General features: G+C 27.9%; 1 protein-coding gene across 2 annotated transcripts in view; it reads right to left on the reverse strand.

Moving 5' to 3' along the window:
- LOC145269783 (uncharacterized) overlaps positions 1-2,714 on the reverse strand; it is a 35,589-nt gene extending 32,875 nt beyond the window's left edge. Inside the window, exon 1 of one of the 2 annotated variants that reach the window (XR_013865238.1) lies at positions 2,460-2,714. The gene's annotated coding sequence lies outside the window, so the exon portion shown is untranslated. The remainder of the gene's footprint in view (positions 1-2,459) is intronic. The other variant, XM_080125503.1, reaches the window with a different exon arrangement.
- Positions 2,715-6,250: the final 3,536 nt, after the last annotated feature.

The following is a 6,250-nucleotide window of genomic DNA, read 5'->3' on the forward strand; positions in this document are numbered from 1 at the left end:
TGGGATGGATGGCTCTCGTCTGGGTGAGACCCTGTGTTTTGTCAAGCTTCTGGGTTTGACCTTTACTCCTGATCTGAAATGGAACACGTACATCAAGTCTGTTGCCAAGGTTGCTGGAAAGATGGTGGGATCCTTCTACTGCTCCAGAAGATATCTCACTACTGATGCAATTCTCTATCTATATAAAAGCCAAGTACGTCTAAGGATGGAATACTGTTGCCATATCTGGGCAGGAGCTGCTAAAAACAGCCTATCCTGCCTTGACAGAGTACAAAATAGACTTTGTGGCTTAGTGGGGGATGCCCTTTTCTCTACCCTGCAACCTCTCTCCCACGGAAGAGACGTTGCGAGCCTATTCTTGTTTTATCGTTATTTCCATGGAAGGTGCTCGTCTGAACTCCAATCTCTGGTCCCCCCCTTGCCAATCTTTCATGAAAAACACCCATCTAGCTGAATCCACTGTGAAAAATTTCCCCCACTCTTTATCTGTGCCTAAATCAAAACGTGGATTCCATGAACAAAGCTTCTTTCTTAGAACTGCACGCCTGTGGAACTCTGTTCCGTTTGCCTGCTTCCTACCTGGCTACAACTTGGATGTCTTCAAGTCCAACGTTAACAAATTCCTTATGAACACCCCCTTTAAGTAAACACTTCATCAAATCTCCACACTAACATAATGTACTTGCAATAACCCTTATCCCTGAGTGGCTTCCGGGCCTTGATAAGTGGTGATCACTGTGTAAAAAATAATCTCATATGGTATCATTGGATGAATACTAAACATAATTAAATCTTTCTTAAATCAAATAAGAGAAGACTCCAGGTTCTTCTCAACGGTCATACATCTGAACAATATGATATAAATGTGGGTGTACCTTGGACATTTATTATTCTTATTTTTTGTTCATCCCCCTCCCATTTTGAAATGTCTATTAAAATGAAAATAATTAATTTCTCACCTCAGATTTATATATCACAAATTGAAGATAAAAGATCAATAAATAAAATAATCTAATTTAAAACAAAAAATAGTTTTGTACAAATTTACCTGTAAAGTCAAAAGTTTAAAACCTTTTTTTAAAAAAAAACTTGTTGATTTTTTTAAGTGGAACCTTACATTTTTAAAATTTTGTTCTGAAAAGATTGAATACCCACAACAATTTTTTCTGCTTCATTCAATGTTTTTTTTTAAATTTAAATTTTAATTTAAGAATTAAAAAAAAATCATTCCATAAAGAAGACATAAAATATATTAAATCAAAAACTCATGTATTTCTTTAAGAAAATAAAAAAATGGAAAATTGGTCGAGTGGAATTTTTTTAAATGACAAAAACTGATAAGTGAAATGTGATCATTTTTCAATTATGATGGCCTATATCGACTAACTTTGTTTACAGCAAACACATACCAGAAATAGAAAGAGGAGATATTAATTCTGGCGCTTACAGGCCACTGGAGTTCTCAACTCGAAGAAAGGGAGACGTTTGTCTCCCCTTTCTTCCAGTTGTGACCATCCATCTGATATCACAGTATTTTTTAACCCTTGCTAAAAAAATTATTTTATTTAAAAAGTACATGGAATATAAAATCCAAATATGGACAAATTCTTAACAATGAAGAATGGAAGTACCCATTGATTAGTATTTTTATAGGTAAGTGATTTTTTGGAATTTATATATATTTATTACATTCGAAGTAAGTTAAAATTCATTGATTTTCTTGGAATCTTTTTTAAGGAAAACCGATTTTTAAAAATATTGCATATTTTGCTATTAAAGCTGTTATTATTTAAAAATTTGGTCTTTGCTCCGTTTATTGAAAACAAAATTAGGGTTTAAATTTCATTTTCCAGTAGTTATAAGCTTCGAAAGATAGTAAGTCTAATTATTAATTATTCAAGATTTTTTTAATAGCGATTTCTGACACTGCTAGCCCAGCTTCATTAAAATAGAGTTCCTGGATTTTGGTGAATTTTTGAGTAAGCGAGAGACACTTCCCGTTGATTTTTTTTTTTTTGTCAGTATCAGTATTATTCATCCACCTTTTTCGATGTTTTCATTGTAAAAATAATTTTCAAATCACTTTTAAGAAAAAAAGAAACTTTAAAAACAAAAGTAAACAATAAAATCCCGATTAGAGTGATTTCTATCTATCATGGATTATGTTAGAGTACGTAATAATATGTTGGGTAATTGTGATGTTTTCAATATAAAAATAATTGTAAAGGCACTTAAATAAACAAAGAAATAAACTTTAAAAACAAAAGAAAACAAAACAAAAATGAGAGTAATTTCTATAGTACCATTCTTCGTTTATATGCAAACATGGAATGTTGACTCATTTCTCTATTAAAACAAAGGCAATCATAATGGTTTCGACGCGCCCCTGTAGTAAAACAAAGGGAATCATAATGTAATAAAAAAGAGCTTCAAAAGCAATTAACTTAATAAATACTTACTTTTTGTTTGGCAATCTGTTTTTAACAAAGAAATGATTATAAGATGAGTTAATTTAAACGAGACGAGTTTGACGGGTGGAAGTCAACATTTTAAGATGGCGACCGGAAAAGCAATTTCGCAGAAAATAAAAAAAAAATGGTTTTCCTTTTAGTGTAATTTCATTTATTTATTTATTTTTTAGTTAAATTACAAAATATTTTTTCATAATTGCAAATTATTGGCGATTACACATATTAATGGGAAATAGACGATGATAGTCGAATTGATGACTCTTTTATTTATTTATTTATTTGGAAACTTTTACCTCGTTTCCACCTTACCTTAAGGGCAAAATTGGGTGATATTGACAGGTTTCTTACCGGCCTTCACGACGAAAAATAGTTTGTATCAAAGTTGAATCAAGAAGCAATCTTAATTTAAGACCGAAAATATGGAAACGAAACGAAACTGGTTGTTTTTGTTGTTTTTTTTTTTTTTGTTTTTGTTTTTTTACTGTAGATATCCCCAAAACAATGTGAAAAACAGAACGCATGTTCCGTTACGTCAGACTTGTGTTAACTATACGAAAAGCAGAAGCGATTTAATGATTTCTTAAAACCTTTATTTATCTTCTTCAAACTGGAAATAATAATTAATCTTTGTTATAATTTTGTAAGGTTTTAAGATTTAGACATTTTAATGATTAATAATATTATAAACATTTGTATATTAAATATGAAATATGTATTACTGAATGTTCTTTTGGTTACCTATGGGCTTCCATATTTTGTTCGGTAAAAAACGACGCACTAAATATGAGGGGGGGGCTACAAAATGCGTAATATTTGTGCAATAATATTTTCAAATCGGTTTTGATCTGGCGATAAAATAGCTGACAAGAGCCATGTTTATGTAAAAACTTATTAGTTTTTTTTTTTAAATTAAACACGGTTAATTAAAAATCTATGTTGTAACGGAACATTTTGAAATAATAGAATTTAATCGTTTTAATCTTTTAAAAAATAATTAATATTTACGAAGTTTCTTTTTCTTGGCATTTCAACTGATTATAGTATATATTAATTTAAAAACAACGCTTACTAAAAAAAAACATAATATTAAATTATATCATTTGTTCGTTATTATATATTTTTGCGTTATTGTTTCGTTATTATATATTTTTGCGTTATCGTAAACACTTGTTATGACGTTCACATAATCACCGCGCGACGTCATTTCTCTTTCGAAGAACAGGGGCCGATAACTCGTCTCTGTTGCTAAAATGTCACTGTCCTAGAGATGTGCCTTTTTTGTAATAAAATATTAAATAAACAATGGTTAATTTAATGATAATATCGGTAGTTTGAGAAATTAACTTTTCTTCGAGTTATATCGAATTTATTACTACGGTCTTTTGTCCTAATCTTCCTAAAAAATGTTCTTTTTCATTGTTACAATTTACGATGATTCATTTTCATAAAAAAAACAAAAAAATATTCATTCATTTTTTTTCATTAATCAGTAGTGACTTTGTTTAAACAAAATAATAAATTTCGATTTAGACTAAAATAAAAATAATGGACTCATTATATTCCGTTATCATTCTTTGATAAATACTGACATTTTTTTTTTAAAAATTGGTTAGTTTCATGATTTATATATTTTAAGCATCGGCTAATCATTTCACTGACCTATAAATTATCGACTCGTTATAAAAGTTAAATTATTTTAAATTCAGGTATTCTAATAATTATTCATATTTTATAACCATCTTAAACCTTATTTAAACATTATAAATATAATTTAATTAATTGAAAACATGTTTTAAAAAATATCTAAGTTTTGTTTAATGCTTACTTTTTGGGGCAAAAAAAAATTGTACGTTACTGTTTATTTTTTTTTTTTAACATTATAAATTGAAACTTCTACTTAAAATTATAAAAAATAATATATTATTCTGCTTTTAATGTGATCATTTCCTAACGCCAAGAATTATACGAAAGAGAGAAACGTAGTTCGGAGACAAAATTACCTCCCTTGATTGTCGATCTTCTTTTTTAATAGTTACTTTCTTCCGACGGCCTGACTTGGTTGGAAGGAGCTGATTAATGATAAAAAAAAAAAAAATTTAATAATTTTTTATCTTTAAATTATTGGAACAAAGAAAGAAGTGGTGAAAAGAGTAAGTAATCTTATGACTTTTACGATATTATTTGTAATGTAGATCAGAAATTTATAACAAAACTATTACATTTGACAAATTTATAGACAAAAAAAATCACATTATTTTAAATTTGACTATTTATAATAAAAAATAACTTTCTGTTATCCAAAAAATATGTTTAAATGGAGTTTAAACAGATTTTTTTTTTACTGGGTTCAAATTAAAAACACATTTGAACAAATTCTAGATTAGGGATAAACAAAAGCGTCGATATTTTTTGTTGGGTTTGTTTTACTGTATACATAGATTTAAAAAATTGTCAAAAAAAAAAATATATAACAAATAAATGTTATTAAATGCAAGATTAGTTACTTTTCTACCTAACTGGATATATTTTTAGTGTTTTTATTTAATGTAACATGTTTATTCAGCTCGAAAACATACAGTGTTTACCGATGTATTGGAAAATTTAAAATGGAGGCCGACTCTCTCTTTGACACGGTAAGTTTGGGAAAAGGATATAAAATAAAAAAAATATACAAAATACTGTTAAAAACCCACCGAATATATGTCAGCCTATGCCATGGTAACATATATTGAGCATTGAGCGAGTTTCTAACAGTATTTTGTATAGTTTTTTTTTTATTATTTAAAGCTCCTTTTCCCAAACTTACGTTGTCAAAGAGAGAGTCAGGCGCCATTTTAAATTTTCCAATAAATCATTAAACACTGTATGTTTTTCGAGCTAAATAAACGTTATATTAAATAAAAACACTAGAAAATTATCCAGTAAGGTAGAAAAGTAACTTATCTTGCCTTTGATAACATTTTTTTGTGATATATTTGTTTTTCTGACAACTTTTTCGAATCTATGTATGCAGTTATACAAACCTTTTTTGTTATGGTTTTTCTATTCCGCTACTAAGCCACACATATTTTTCATCGAATGTATGGTTGATCAGTAGTGTAATAAATCCAAACTTTTCAAAAGATCCGGTTTTGAAATTTGAGCCTTTATTTTTTTAGAATATATTATTAATATTTATTTTCATGAAATCTTTCAACCCTAAATAAATAAGAAAGAAAAGTTGTTGTTTTTTTTTTTTTACGATGTGACCTAGCACGGTTTTACCCCTAGAAAAATGAAACTCTACTTTTCTTTCGCCTAGTATGCTTAAACGGCCTTTAAAAATAATATGAAAAAAGAAATTTATAAAAAAAATAAAAATATTTTATAATAGAGGATCACTTTCCTATATATATTTAACGTAAAATGAACACCCATTTCTTGGCCACCTAGCAGAGGAGGTGGAGAAATGCAGCACAACATGATACATTAAGATTTTTTTAAGAGAGAATTACATTTGAAACATAAAATAACGATAAATTTAATCAATTGCTTTTTTTAAGAGAATTACATTTGAAACATAAGATAACGATAAATTTAATAATTTTTTAAGAGAATTACATTTGAAACATAAGATAACGATAAATTTAATAATTTTTAAGAGAATTACATTTGAAACATAAAATAACGATAAATTTAATACATTGCTTATTTTTAAGAGAATTACATTTGAAACATAAAATAACAATACATTTAATAAATTGCTTTTTTTTAAGAGAATTACATTTGAAACATAAGAT

Source organism: Euprymna scolopes, chromosome 45, assembly GCF_053919585.1.
Source record: "Euprymna scolopes isolate OS-2025 chromosome 45, ASM5391958v1, whole genome shotgun sequence".
Classification (NCBI taxonomy): domain Eukaryota; kingdom Metazoa; phylum Mollusca; class Cephalopoda; order Sepiida; family Sepiolidae; genus Euprymna; species Euprymna scolopes.